The 14,725-nt window shown below is 63.4% G+C and overlaps 1 protein-coding gene across 17 annotated transcripts in view; it reads left to right on the top strand.

The window, feature by feature from the left end:
- The window catches only part of ATP11A (ATPase phospholipid transporting 11A), a 217,341-nt gene that overhangs the window by 1,530 nt on the left and 201,086 nt on the right, over nt 1-14,725 (top strand). The window lies entirely within an intron of this gene.

The following is a 14,725-nucleotide window of genomic DNA, read 5'->3' on the forward strand; positions in this document are numbered from 1 at the left end:
GGCGGGACGGCAGAGCGCGCCCGCGCCGAGAAGCTCCCCTTCGCCGGGTCCGTGTGACAGCGCCGGGGACCCGCCAGTGAAGTTTGGCACCGCTTCCCGGGAAGTGACCAATCGGAGCGGAGGCCGGGCTGTGCGCGCCGTCTGGAGTCCGCGCTCGCGGGCCGCGGGGCGGGGCTCAGTTCGCGCTCGGAGGGCAAAGCGGGTGTTCCCGACCCCGGAGCGAGGGGACTGCGCGCGGCCGTGGCCCTGGCAGCGGTGCCGGAGGGCGTGTGCGCCCGGGAGAAGGCGCTGTCCGGAGGGTGGTGTTTCCTGCCACCGGCTCCACAAAGGCGCCTTGTTCGCGGCCGGCGTCGGTCCGCGGTCGCGCACGGCTTGTTGGAGCCGCCGGCCGGCGCGTGCGGGCATCCCTGTGGAACCGGGGCTGTTTCCGCGTAGGGCTGTCTCGGACACACGTTCCTGTTTGTGAGCTCGCGGAGGAGGAGGCCCGGCCGGGACCTTCGTGGGGTCTTCGTGGATGGCACCGCCACGTCCTGTCCCCCGCGCTGACCCCCTCAGCAGAAGACGCGGCTCAGGGTGACTGTGCTCACCTTCCCCAGGTCCCGGCGCCCTGGGGCAGGTCAGGCGCCTGACCTTGCAGCGGAGAGAAGGGGTGGGGCGGGGTGGGGCGGGCCGGCCCTTGAAAGCTCCGTGATTGCCCGGAGCCCACCCTGTGGAGTGACCGTCAGTGTCCGAGGACACGTTCTTTCTGCAGGGTGGGAAGTTCTAGAAAGCCCCGTCCCAGTGGCCGTGGGTAGGAGCAACGCTTTGTCGGGCGGGGACGCTGTCTTCCCAGCTACCCTTCGGCGGGTGGTGCCCCTGCCTCTGTTCCCCAAAGGGAAACTGGAGAAACGGTGCAGCTAGTGTCATTTAACCTGTGCCCAGGGTGAATTTCCGTTCCCTTCCAAGTCTTGATAAAAGGGAGGGTTGCATGGCCAGGGGGACGTGCAGTCTGCCTCCAGGACAGATGGAGAGCGGGTGGACGGTCCCCTCTGGCCCACCGTGTCCTCCGACCGGGCGGCCGCTCACTGCCCAGTGGGTCTGACCGCCCCCCCCAGTTCTGGACCCTGTGTCCCGGGAGTGGGGCAGACACATGCCCTTCCTGCAGGCCCTCAGCTGCTCCGTGTCGTACTGGTTTATGTGAGTGTCTCGCGGTTGGGACGTTAAAGTTCCCTTCGCTGTATCATGAGGCTTACGAGGTGACGTCTTCTGTCAGACCGAAGTGGCAGCTGTTGCTTAAGGAACTTTCCAGGCGCGGACGCTGTCTGCTGCCGTTCCTGCAGCGCGGGCTGTAGGTCACTCACTAGCCTTCCTCTTCATTCCACGTCTTTGTTTTTTCAGTCCGGGCGCTCGGCGGTGTCCGCGCAGTCGCATACAGACCGTCCATTTCCCTGATACTAAGCTGCTTGTGCTGTTGAGCTCGTCTGAGTTTTTCCAGGAAGCGTCAGGTTCTGTCGGGGCTCGTTATCGTGTAGGACCAAATTATATTACGTTTTTCTCGAAGGAGAGGCAGAGCCTGTAGCTGAGTACGTCCGTCGGTCGTTGTGGTTTCCCTCTGACTTTACGAGAACAAACAAGAGCTTGCTCCCGTTCTCTGCCCGAGCTCCCCCGTTGCCCGGGCAGAGAAAACGTCTCCGCTCCTCCTGAGGTGTGAGCGTTGCCAGAAGGCAAAGGAGTCCTTGAGAGCATGGCCGCAGATGTTCCAGTCTGGCAAACTCCAGAGAGAGAGAGAGAGAGAGCTCAGGTGCACGGATGGGAGGAGTCTGTCGTGGTCCTGCTGTCTGGGCCGCAGAGCACATATTCCTGGTGCTGTGGACGGACGGAGGCCGTGCAGGGGTGAGCTGTGCACACACACGGCCGGTGCTTGTGTACCGTCAGGTGATTTATGGATCACAAGGTAGTTGGGCCTGTTTACAGATGCTTCTGACTTAACGAAGCGGATGGAGAGGTAGTTCTCTTTCCTCCTTATAGACCGGAGGGGGGACGCCTGGGTTCAGGGGGTTTCCGTTCTGGGAGAAGCCTGTGCAGCCTCGCGGGTCCCTGCGAGCTCTGTGGGCGCCTGGCCAGCCCGCGGGGGAAGCCGTGGGACCGTGGGCAGGCCTGCCTCCGTGGTCCCATCCGAGACCGGCTGTGGAGAGGTTCCCTGAGGGGTGCGGTGACCTCGGAGCGCGGCCCAGCTCTCGGGAGCTGCTCTGGTCACCGCGAGCCGTTAGCACAAGTCAGTCCCTGGTGGGGTGGCCAGGGCGCCCCACTCCTGAGCGCAGGCCAGGCCACAGGCAGCGTCTGTCCATGTATGTGCTCACGCATGCGCATCCCCGGCCAGGATAACCACGCCGGCAGGACACTGGCTGTCTCCTTCTCTTCCGGGCGGCCTGGTCGGGAGACCCACCCGCAGGTCTGTGGGTCTTGAGTCTGCCGTTTGCGTCCGGTCGCTCAGCCCAGGCGTCCGTCGCTCGCGCTGCCGTGCTGCCCCTGCGTCTCCACTTGTTTCTCACACCTTTTGCTTTCTAGGATTCTTATATTTGACACAGTAAACTTCTGGAAAACGTGCAGGCGTTCCTTGCTAGGTGGGTTCTGTTTCTGGAACAAGCTGTGACATTAGGGCTTTCTCTGTTGGGTAAAGTAAATATTTGGGGTCCCCGGAGAGCTTTAAGCACGGCTGTCTTTGAGTGCTGTAACCCTTCTAGAAAGCACAGCCATCTCTGTGTCTGGGCCGGTCTGCACTCCTGGGGAGGCGGCCTGTCCACGGGGCAGACGTTCCTTCCCCTCAGTCCTTCCAGTCCCTGTAGGAGAACTTCCAATGCGGCGGGACTAGGAGCCCCTCCCCCAGCCCTGCCTAACCCCGCAGGGGAGGCATCTCTCGCTGGGCTTGCAGGAGCAGGAGCAGGAGGCCGCGTGCCTCGCCTCGTGTGAGGCCTGGCCTGGCCGCGTGTGGGCGGGAGCCAGTGCTCCCCGCGCAGGTCCTTGGCCCCCGGGGCTCGCCGCACACTTGCAGGCAACCTGCCTGGTCTCTGTCTCCCTCTGCGCTCCGGCCTGCAGCGAACTCCCTGCTCTGCTCCCACACGCCCTGGAGCAGCTCCGTGTGCCGGCAGCACGCTCCCGTGGGATGCTGTTCTCCGAGCCGCAGGGCCAGCTTAACCACGGTGCGGACAGGCGGTTTCTGTGCCGGGTTTTGCTACAGCCAGTTGGGTGTCAGGGGGTGAGCGCGCCGTCTCCTTTGTGGTGGTGAGAACCGCGCTGGCTCCGGCCACAAATGCCGCAGGAGGCCCCGGCTATCCCCTCAACGCAGACCGTCCAGCGCTCTGCCGTGTGCTCCAGCAGAAACAGGCTTGATAAAGGACGGCTGGGGCCCTAAGTCCCAGACTCGTAAAAGCTTTTCTGACCAGGTTAAGTGTGGGCAGAAATGCTCTTGTCTGCGGGAGACTCAGGGAGGCCGGTTCTGGCAGCGTTAGAGGTCCGGCCGCATGGGCGAGGCTTGCTGCTGCTTTTGCTCGCCTGCCGGCACCGCAGGGACACACCACAGTGGCTGGTGGAGGTCGGAAGTCCCAGCTGCCTCCGCCTCTGTGAACCCCCGGCTTCTCATGGGGACCGGGGCCACGAGGGCTCCTCCCTGTGCAGGCTCGCATGTCCCACTGGGAATGCCCCGGCCCCCACTGTGCGCAGCCCTGCGCCGCTCAGGGCTTCAGACCCCCGCGGACTGTCGAGACCTCGCCCTGGGCTTCCTGGAGGGAACGTAGTCACCAGACAGGATGCCTCCTCCTCCAGGCAGCCCACCGGCCCTGCCTGGTCTGCCCTCATCCTCCTGTGGTTTGGGACCCCGCGTCTCCTCCTTCCTCCTGGATCATCTGTGTCCGAACTGAGACCCCGTGCCTGTGGCCGGGCCTGCACATAGCCTGTTCTCAAGCTGCACACTCTTCCCAACCCCGTTTCTCCGCCTCCTTCGCAGCTGAACTTGGCCCTGCTGCCAACGTGTCCCTTCTCACACTTGCTGGGGCGGTGGGGTGGGGGGGCTCATCACCATCTCCATCACCCTGGGGCAGTGGGGTGTGGGGGGCTCATCACCATCTCCATCACCCTGGGGCGGTGGGGTGTGGGGGGCTCATCACCATCTCCATCACCCTGGGGCGGTGGGGTGTGGGGGGCTCATCACCATCTCCATCACCCTGGGGCGGTGGGGTGTGGGGGGCTCATCACCATCTCCATCACCCTGGGGCGGTGGGGTGGGGGGGCTCATCACCATCTCCATCACCCTGGGGCAGTGGGGTGTGGGGGGCTCATCACCATCTCCATCACCCTGGGGCGGTGGGGTGTGGGGGGCTCATCACCATCTCCATCACCCTGGGGCGGTGGGGTGTGGGGGCTCATCACCATCTCCATCACCCTGGGGCGGTGGGGTGGGGGGGCTCATCACCATCTCCATCACCCTGGGGCGGTGGGGTGGGGGGCTCATCACCATCTCCATCACCCTGGGGCGGTGGGGTGTGGGGGGCTCATCACCGTCTCCATCACCCTGGGGCGGTGGGGTGTGGGGGGCTCATCACCGTCTCCATCACCCTGGGGCGGTGGGGTGTGGGGGGCTCATCACCATCTCCATCACCCTGGGGCAGTGGGGTGTGGGGGCTCATCACCATCTCCATCACCCTGGGGTGGTGGGGTGGGGGGGGCTCATCACCATCTCCATCACCCTGGGGCGGTGGGGTGGGGGGGCTCATCACCATCTCCATCACCCTGGGGTGGTGGGGTGGGGGGGGCTCATCACCATCTCCATCACCCTGGGGCGGTGGGGTGGGGGGGCTCATCACCATCTCCATCTGGAGGCCCTTGGAGCCCTTCTCATTCTCCCGGCACACGCCAGCCAGTGCCTTGTGCGCACACCAGTTCCTCTCCACGCCCGGCACAGCCAGGCCTGGTCCCGGGGCGTTCCTTTAGGTGGTGGCAGGGGCGGCAGCAGGCAGGAAGCCAAACACAGGAATCCACGTGGGGCCGGGGCTGGGGGACCCGGCCGTGTCCAGGCAGAGAGGCCGCACGGCAGCCCCCTGGCCTTCCCGCCTGCCGCTGGCCCTTCTTGGTCCCCGTGGGGCTCCGCGCTGGCGCCCTCTCTCCTCCGGGCACAGCCCTTGCCCGGAGGAGCCCCAGGCACCCCGTCCACGTCTACGCAGCCCCTCAGCTGCCCGCCATGTGCCTGGACCAGTTCCTGGCACAGGGTGGTCCCTCTGGAAGCATCTGCCTGGGGGATTCCTCCTTGTGTGGGGGCTGCGGAGAAGGAGAAGGGCGTGGCAGAGGTCGCCCCGGATGCTTCGAAGGGAGCTTCCGGGGATCGTAAGTGATTGATGACAGTCTCTTAAGGCTCACGTGACTACAGACTTCTGGATTCTCCTTCCTTGGTACATTAACCAGCATCGTTGCCGTGCGGGAGCGGCAGGCATCCGGCCCAACCCCTTGCACAGTCAGCACCACAGTGGGGAATGTTGGGTCCTCAGGGCTGTGGCCCCTGGTGGGTCCGTGGGACGGGCTTGGTGGCTTCTGCGTGAAGGTTTCTCTACGTCCCGGAACAGCGCTCCCCTGTGGGTCGCAGCAGGTCCTGGGGTGCGTGGGTCCCTGGCTTGGGATCCCCTTCTTGCCTCTGTGGGCCGCGGGGCCCTGGGGGGAGGTACCCGCCATGGGGCCGCCGCCGGCGCTGGATGGGGGCCGCTCTTCCCTGCTCACTGGTGGGACCCAGCTGCCTTCAAACAGCATACATGGTTTTTTTTTCTGGGCAAAATAATTGGGTTTCCGAATTTTGGTTAGATTCTTGAAGGAGTGCCGGCCTTAGTTAAGATTCAGACCCCTCGTCCAAGGACACAGCAGGCACTCGGTGGCTTCAGAAGTGTGTGTGGGCGCGTGACGTCCACACCTGCCCTCTTCCTCAGCACGATCTGGCCCGCCCTCCAGGGCTGCGACCCCACCCTCCCACCACAGCTGCCCACTGAGCGACCCCTGGCCGGGGGCTGCACACTGTCCCGCGGCCCCTCTGTTTCTCGGGTTCCCTGACGCCCCTCACTGTCCCCCGGCTGTGCCTGCCTTGCTCACAGCCCCCCACCTGGTCCCCGGGAGCGCAGCGCACCCTGGTTTACTCCCTGGAGGGAGGCCTTGGCCCCCGCCTGAGGGCAACGGGCGCCCCCCTGCTGGAGTGCGGGGCCGGGAGGGGGCCCAGCAAGGAGGCCAAGGGTCAGCTGGGACTTTTGGTTTCCTCCCACGGCTCCTCCCGTTGTCACCTGCGTTGAGCCTGTGGCCTTTGTGTCTTCAACGCTCGATCTCACAGTCAACACCCAGGTTCACCGACGCCGTCAGCGCCTTAGAGCCAACAACGCGGGAACCTTCCTGAGCACGATTCCTCCTGGACCGCACTCCCAGCGCGCGGCCCTGGGGCAGCCCCGTGCTCACGCCCTCTCCCAGAGCTCCGTCCAGGCCGCGGGAAGCAGCTCATTTCCCGCCAGGAACAGCTCCACGCTTCTGGGGGCGCGGGGCTCGGGACGTTTTCCCGGCTCAGAAAGGTAATGAAAAGGATCTTTTCCCCTGGTTTGGAGGACGAGACAGGACCTCCCAGAGCAGGTTTGTTCCTTGTGAAAAAGACTCTTTGGCCAAAGACCAGTAATGTACGTGTCCCAGGGATGGGGAGAAGGCGTAGCCCGGTGGACCGGGCATCTGGGCCCCTGGTCTGCTTGTCCCTACCCTCCGTCCCTGTCCCCGGCGGGGAGGAGCCAGCACAGCTGCCAAGAGAGACGGAGGGAGACAGAGAGACAGAGGCAGGGAGAGACGGAGGGAGACAGAGACAGAGGCAGGGAGAGACGGAGGGAGACAGAGACCCTGAGGCACAGATGGAAGGAGGGACGGACGGAGGGATGGACGGAGGGACGGACGGAGAGCGGAAGGTAGAGAGGGAAGCAGAGGGACAGACGGGGACAGAGACAGACAGACAGAGGGGAGAGACGCGGAGAGGGAGAGAGACCGAGAGAGACCGACACAGAGACGGGCCGGTGGGCCAGCTCCTCCCAGACGCCGGCGGGACGTCGGCTGCCCTCGCCAGAAGGAGGGAACAGTCCCCACCACTCGGAGAAGGGGCGCTCCGTCCGCTGCACAAGAAGTGACCCCGCCCGCCGTGTCTGCGTCGGGCGAAGGGGTCACGGTGAGCCGTTGGCCCGGTTCCCAGAACAGCAGCGAGGACCGGCCCTCTCTGCTCACTTCACCAGGGGGATCGCTTCGCGGAAATACCTTGACCTTTTATTTTGTTGGTGAATATACCTGCGTGGACCTGCTTTTTCCTGCCCAAGATGGCGATTTGCGAAGACTGTGGGGCGAGCTGTGCCCTTTGTGAGAGGTCAGGGGGACACAAGTCTATGAACTTGTGAGCTCGAGGCTAGGAGTGTTCTAGGTGCCCTGACCTGCAGTCTGGTGAAGCTGGTTTGTGGCCATGACCTGCTTCGACTCCTCTCCCTGGTCCCCTTCTTCCCGTTACCCTTGGCCCTGTGCTTTGCTGTTCAGGACACGCACAGACTCTACATTTCGTGGGCGACGTGTGTGAACGGAGCTGTGCAGGAAAGCCCTGCTTGCTTGATCTAGGGATGGGTTGTTCTGGAACGCGGGCGGGCGTACCCACTGTGCCTGGCGCTGGGGGCAGCGAGAATTAGGGAGGCGGGGAAGGAAGGGCCGGATAGCATCTGGTGTAAAGCCAGGTGGTCCGCGGTTTCTGTGGACCCCGGAGCTGCATTTTGCATGCTTTCCCGCCCCTGGGAGACGGAGCAGAGCTGGAAGGTCTCATTCCCAACGTGCCCTGTGCAGCCCCTGCCTCTTGCTCCGGTTGAAGGCGCCTTTTCCTTCCAGCATGTTTGGAATCTGTCATGTTTCAGGACCCCTCCTGAGCCGTCCCTGGAGGATGGGGGTCGGTGGGCGGCTGTTGACGAGGCTCATGGTTATCAAGCCGGTCCCAGGAGCACCGTGTGCCCGGGAAGGTGCAGGGACACACCTGCCTCCCTTTGCCCTGAACGCTCCCGATTCTTCACGGAAGCCTGCTGCGGCCGAGGGCCGTGCGGGAGCCGGTGCCCGTCCAGGCTGTTGCTCGATGGCACGGTCACCGGGGGCCCCTCACGCTTCCCCGCCAGCACGTGTGTGTAGGGAGCGAGCGCAGGGCTGTAGGAGCCGGCGGCACAGCTTCCACGAGACCCCGCGCTCTCTGTTGGGTTCGCCTTTGCGCTGGTCTCTTAGTGGGCTTCCTCCTCCCTTGGCGCCTTTCTTCCTGTATCTCATTAGCTGAGGGCAGCGGCCAGCGGGTTTCTGGAACGGTGATCCTAGCATACGGGCTTGAGGATCAAGGAAATCGATGCTGAGAGTGTGGTCTGGGAGGAATGGTTTCCCAGAAGGGTTCACACGTTGTTTAAGGTGCTGGTCACAGAGTCCGTGAACGTGGGTGTTGATTTTAAATGCTAGCGTTTAAGACACAAAGGGAGACATGTGCGGCCTGAGTGCGTCTCCGTCAGCTCAGGCCACAGTAACAAACAGGCCAGGCCGGCGACGTAGCAGACAGTCCAAGGTCAAGGAGCCGGCACATCCAGCTTCCGGTGAGAGCATCTTCCTGGCCTGCGGACGGCCGCCGTCCTGCCATGGCCTCACAGGGCCTTTGTTCGTGTGCTGGAGGTTCCGGCGGGGAGAGTGCAGATGGCTCCCGTCTGCAGGTACCGTCCTGCTGGTGGTTAGGGCTTGCGTGTACGAGTTTGGGAGAGGCACCGTGCAGTCCGGGGCCATGCGCTGGGAGCTGGCCCCGTTCAGGTCGTAAACTCCCAACCAGATGGGAGCACCGAGAGCAAAGGCACATGAAGTCTGCTTACGGTTCTGTCGAAAACACAGGAGTGAATGTTCACGAAACCTGGAGAGGCGAAACTAGATGTTTAGTGGGAATGGGCTACTTCTCTAAGATTGTGGCACCTGGGCCCTTCGTGGCTATAATAGAGCCCGGCTCCCGTCGCCAACCGGCCCGAGGCCGCAGCATGTCTGTGTGTCTCTGGGCCGCTGCTGCAGGAGGCCGGCAGGAGCGCGGGGCCGATGCTGAGACAGGCTACAAGCACTGTCCTGGGTTTGTACTATAATCCTGTGCGCAGCGTCTGGCCTGGGAACGGGACAGATGTCTCGGTGTTCGGCACGTAACTGGATTGGACGTGTCTGCCCCGGCTGGAGCGCCGCGACCGGGTGCCTCCGGTCGGTGGAGTGGCACTGGCAGACTTCTGACCTCTGGACAGCGTGGCACCGTGCCTTTGGCGGGTCTGGAAAGTGACTGTTGGACACGGAGCTGACTTCCTAGCTCGCAGAGTAGGACCCGTGCTCCCGCCTGTGGCCGGTTGTGCACACACGACCCCGCCGCGCTCGGGGGCGCACACGCTGCTGGCCCAGCTCCCGACCCTGCTGCCGTCTCTCTCCGCGGCGGGCGCTTCTCCAGCCCTGCCCGGTCTTCCTTCATTCGGGATTTGCGCACGGAGCGGACGTGCCCCGAAGCACAGTTGTCCTCGGGTCAGGAGTGAGGCCGGCCTCTGACGATCGTCAGGAGAGCTCGTGTCACTGGCTTCGCGGACGGTGCAGGCCATGTGGTCCCGTTGGTAAGAGGAGTCAGGTCTGTGCCAGTGTTTGAATCCAGCCCAGAGTTCTCCTCCAGCCTCTCTGGGCCCGGACGATCTGGAGGCTCCTGTCCCTCCCGCGGGCCGGAGTGGCCTGGACGGGCAGGCTGAGGAGGGGGTGGCCACCCGACACGGCAGTATGTAATCTCCCTCCTCCTGAGGAAAGAGGATTTCCTCCAGCCTGTTTTCAGCCGAGGATTAGGGACACAGGTTCTGCCATTAGGGTATCATCTAGACTCCTGTGTGAGTTTTCAAGATCTCAGAAATTCGCCACTAAAACCCAAGTTTTAAAATCATGGAATTAATTTAAAATTGTTACATGGAATAAAGTTACAGATGCTCACTGGTCCGGAGGACGCGTGATGTGAGGCTGAGTCCGAGCTCGACGGAGACGGACAGACGGACAGATAACCGCAGGCAGTGCCCGTTTCTCTGTAAAAACGTGTGGGCGTCACGTGGAGTCAGAGGAGCTGGGAGAGCCGTGTGGCACCCACGCCTTGTCCCCCAGTAACACCAGCGTCGGGGCACCCGAGAGCGGCGAGCGGGTGGGGAAGGCCGCAGGGGGTCTGGGGCCGCAGCTCTCGCCCCCACTCCTGCTGTCCTGCATTTTGTCTGACGTCGACAGAGTCAACTAGGCGAGCTCGCAGCCCTGGAGGAGTTGTGGGGGGCGGCCCAGGGCGGTTCTCGTAAAGAAAGGTCTAGGGTATGCGGAGCGCATACTGGGCACCTGCTGTATGCACTGAGGCTTCAGCAGGGAGCCGTCCCGGAGGCTGCGTGTGCGCGGCGGGTGACGGTCACGGGGCGAGCGCGAGGCCGGGAGCAGCCGCCGAGGACCGTGAACCGCGCGCAGGAGGGTCGGGGCCGGGCGCTGCTGGAGAGGTCGGGGCGGCCTCCACGTGCGGTGAGGCCGAAGCTGGGCCGCGGGGGTGGACGGAGGCCGCCTGCGCACCTGCCGCTGCTGATGTCATAGCCTGAAACGTGGACGACGTGACGTGTGCTGCTTCTGGTGACGTGCTCAGTTTTCCACAGATTACGTGGCGAAACGAGGAACGTGTTACATAATTGGTTAAGTTAGGGTGATTTTTAACGTTACAACAGACTCTCGGTTTATTGGACAAACGGGCAATAGGTAGGTTTATAGGCAGTTTTTTCATCGTGGTAAGACATACGGAACGTGAAATTCAGCACCTTCTGCCCTTTCCGGTGCATGATCGCCGGCCACGTCCGAGCCCTTTTGTCGGAAACGGAGCCTGAGTCACACGCAGCTGGAAGCTTTGTCGTCCATGCGGTGATGTCTGGGTGCTTGGGGACATTCTCAGTTAGCGGGGTAGACCGCCGCGGGGTCAGCAGAGCCTCCCTGAAACTCAGGCTCTAGTTAAATCTTAGCGGGACCGACCCACGGAGCAGGTGGTTCTGTACTTGCGTAGCGCGTGATGGGAGCCTCTCCTCGTCAGCTCTCAGACCAGCGCCGTGTGACGGCTGTGCTGCTCCCACTGCCTGCCTGAGCATGTCGTCGGCACGGGGTCAGGAAGGGACCCTTCGGGTGGACGGGCTGTCCTGAAAGTCGGCGTCCACGGCGCTGCCCTTGCTGCACACCGCTCCTCTGCACAGGCACGCTGAGCCGCGTGGAGTCATGTGCCATTTCCTGCATTTGGGACAAGCAGGGGTTAAAGGGTGGATGGACGTTTTCTTCCAGAAGCTCCGTTCTCTGACCGGCCGGTGGAGCACGTCGTCCGTCTACGGCTCGTCTGTACCGTTGTGTCTCCCGCCGTCCACAGACTGAGACGTGTTAACGTGAAGTGCGTCACGAGCAGCTCTCCGATGCTCGCTCTGGGAGAACCCGTGTCCTGTTCCTTCGGCCACACCTGCTAGATTTTTCTTCCGTTCTTAAATCGGGGTTATTTTTTGATTTCATGAATTTGTTCTGTTTCTTTTTAGAGAACAGCTGCAGGTCCCTCTTCTTAGTACCGAGTTTATTAACAAGAGACTTAGCCATAAAACTGAGTAATTATACCGTGGCGCGTCTCATTAAAAAACCACACCGCGTGCTGCGCTGGCCGGAGCCCCATTTGGCAGGTGAAGAACTGAACATCAAGAGAGAATTAATTCCTTTTCCTTTGCACCCTCGCGCTTCATTAAAAAAAACAATGGGTTGACGTTTTTTTTTTTTTTTTTTTTCAGTTTCTTGCCCTCCTGTCCCTAGTCTGACGGAGGGCGTCGTGTGCTCCTCCCCACGGCGTGGCCTTTGCCCCGAGGGCTGCGGGCAGCGCTGAGCTGTCCTGTCCCCACCTGCCACGGCCAGTCCCTGCGGCTCAGGGGACACCTCCTCTCTGGCCCGGATGGTGAATATCCAGTTCTGCTTTGCTTCATTCTTCCGGTGGGCCTGGCCGAGGGCCGGGCTCCGGAACCCATCCTAAGAGGGTGTCCAGGGTGCTCACCGTCAGTCAGGGTTCGGATACGTGATGGGGCGGGGGAGGGTCCTGGGCCGCCCCCAGGAGGGCTCTGCGCAGGCGCACCTGTCACCGAGGCTCCCGGACCGCTCCCTGGCCCCCTGCCCTCCTGGCCCCGGGAATGTGGGCTGAAGTGAGGCCGCGACGTGCTCGGGCCCGCCCGTGTCTTCCTGCCGCACACTGCGTGTCGGCCGAGTGGCAGGCCTGGGGTGAAATCTGCCGTCCGTGATCCTTTGACCAGGTTTTTGGGGCCGTTTCTCTGTTGTGATGCAGGGTATGACATGGAAGTCGGGTCTCTGGTCTCTGGACTCTTCTGGAAAGGTGGCTTCTCAGATAGATTTTGATCCACGTCCCAGAGGCCGGAGGTGGCCTCTGACCTTGTAAACTCTAGAGGTCAGGGAGCTCAAGCAGTTGCGTCGGCGGCAACGGTCTCCCTATGTCGCCTGTATGGCTCCGACCTGTTTCCGGATTTGGGCCATCCTGCAGTTCGGGGCCCCTGCCAGCCCCTGGCAGTCCTCCTGGGCTCGCTGATGGTGGAAGCGAGCGACCGCCGCGGTGCTGTGGCCCCAACAGTGACAACGGGGGCAGGCCCCCCGCTGTGGCGGCAAGGCCCCGCATCCCGGGGGGGGGATGTGTGACCTCCCTGGGCCTGTGGCTCCGACCCCTCGCTTTGCATGGGGTGTTGGTCCTCCATGGTGGGAGCCCCACGTGGTAGACGTTCGGCAGCAGGACAGTGAGGCTGGGCTGCTCACAGGCGACTTGACAGTGGGGAGCAAGGCCGGTTCCATCGTCCGGCACATACTGATGCAGCTGCGGCGGGACGAGTCACGCTGCTGCTCTGCTCTGCCCCGAGGCTCCGTGGAGGGGACCAGGGTCCCTCCTGCCGCTCGGCTCTCGTCTCTCTGTGAACCTGGTCACGATTCCGCACAGTGGTTGGATGCAGGGGCTGTGGCCGGACCGGGGGCAGCCGGGAGGCCATGCGGGGCCTGAAGACAGAGGCACTGGGGTCAGATGTCGCTTGTGTAGTGACATTGGACGGGGCTTGGCGTGTTTTGTATTTGAGGGAAGGAGACGCGACGTGACGGGTGACCAGTCCCTGCCAGTCGCTGCGACCTGCCAGCATGGTGGCATGACGGTGCTTCCCGCTGGGTGCGCCTTTCCCTCCCGGTGCCTGAGCCCTGCTCCTGCCTCTGGCCGCAGCAGTTGGCCGCCCCAGCCCTCCAGCCTGCTGCAGGTGCGGCTTGCCCCGGGCTCCCTGTGGCCTCGCCCCACCTTCTCCGCGTTCTTCCTAAAGCAGAGAGCCTCCCGTTCTCTGTGACAGTATTTGCCGTCAAGCTGTGTGACCCGAAGTAGGGAGAGCGTCCCGAGTTACGAGTTCAGAGCGGAAGTGCGGAGGGCAGGACTGTGGTTTGGGCCGAATTCCAGCCCTGCCATGAGACAGAAGCGAACTCGCGGGACACTGCAGCCTCGCCCCGCAGTCACGGGTTTTCCCTTGCGCTGGACGTCCAGCTTTCCTGAGTTCCGGCTTGTGTCTCCAGGTAGTGGGCAGGCGCCCAAGGTGTGAAGTGGAATTTAACTTCTGGGGGGACGGGGGCAGACAGGCAGGCGCCTGCGTCCGTCCTTCCGACTGGCCCACCCCCAGAAGCAGCCGTCACGAAGGTGGAGGGGGCGCCGCCCAGCCCAGCACGGCCCGGTGAGGGGGCAGCGCATACCAGAGTCCGGAGACCTGGCGTCCCGTGTGTCCCACGAGACCTCTTTCTGGGAGTCAAGAGCCCAGGTGAGAGCAGTCAGGCACCTCTTGAGCTCACTTGCAAGTGCTCTCTCCGTTTCCTTCCCACACTTAAAGCTGGGCTCTCCCGACATCCTGCACCAGGCTCTGCTTCCCAGAAAACCTGGCCAGTCGCTCCCCAGGAGTACACAGTGTCCCCACAGGTCAAGAGCGGCCTCCTTGCGTCTCCCGCTGCTCGCTGCAGAGACGGATGAGCTCCTCTGCTCAGGGTTGGGCTTACCTGGGGATGGCGTGAGGGCTGGCTCCCTGCAGCCCTCCTGGGTCTAGGTGGTGTCCTTTCAACCCCCCATGGCGGGGGGAGGCAGGATGTGCAGCCTCCAGGCCCAGACGGGTCGGAGAGGCTGGCCTGTCTCCAGGGCAGGGTCTTTCCCCTCTTGCATCACCACCGAGGAAACCTTAGGAGGCTCAGGGAGGCCCCCCCAGTTGGGCCCATCTCAAGTGCGGAGGGGAGTGAGCAGTACGCAGGGCCAGGCCCAGAGCCGCGGCCCTTTCCTTGTCAGGCGACAGGCTCTGCCATTAGCTGCCGGTCACACACCTCACCTTCTCCCCAGAGCCTCTTCTCCCTGGAGCCCCTTATCACGGCCCCGCCTGGGGTCCGGCTGGGGCCAGGACCCGTTTCTGACATGCGGCCTCTGGCTGGAGAGAAATCAGCCGGCATTCCGCCCTCCCTCCGTCGGCGGCAGGTGGTTCCCGAGGCCGGTGTGGGGGCTCAGCGTCGCGTGCACACCCCCCAGCGGCGTCTTCGCTGCCTCAGCAGTGGGTCTTCTTCCTGCAGGTGCCCCCGAACTCTGCACGAGAGCCGACCTCAG

This window comes from Mustela nivalis, assembly GCF_964662115.1.
Source record: "Mustela nivalis genome assembly, chromosome: 15".
In the NCBI taxonomy this organism is placed as follows: domain Eukaryota; kingdom Metazoa; phylum Chordata; class Mammalia; order Carnivora; family Mustelidae; genus Mustela; species Mustela nivalis.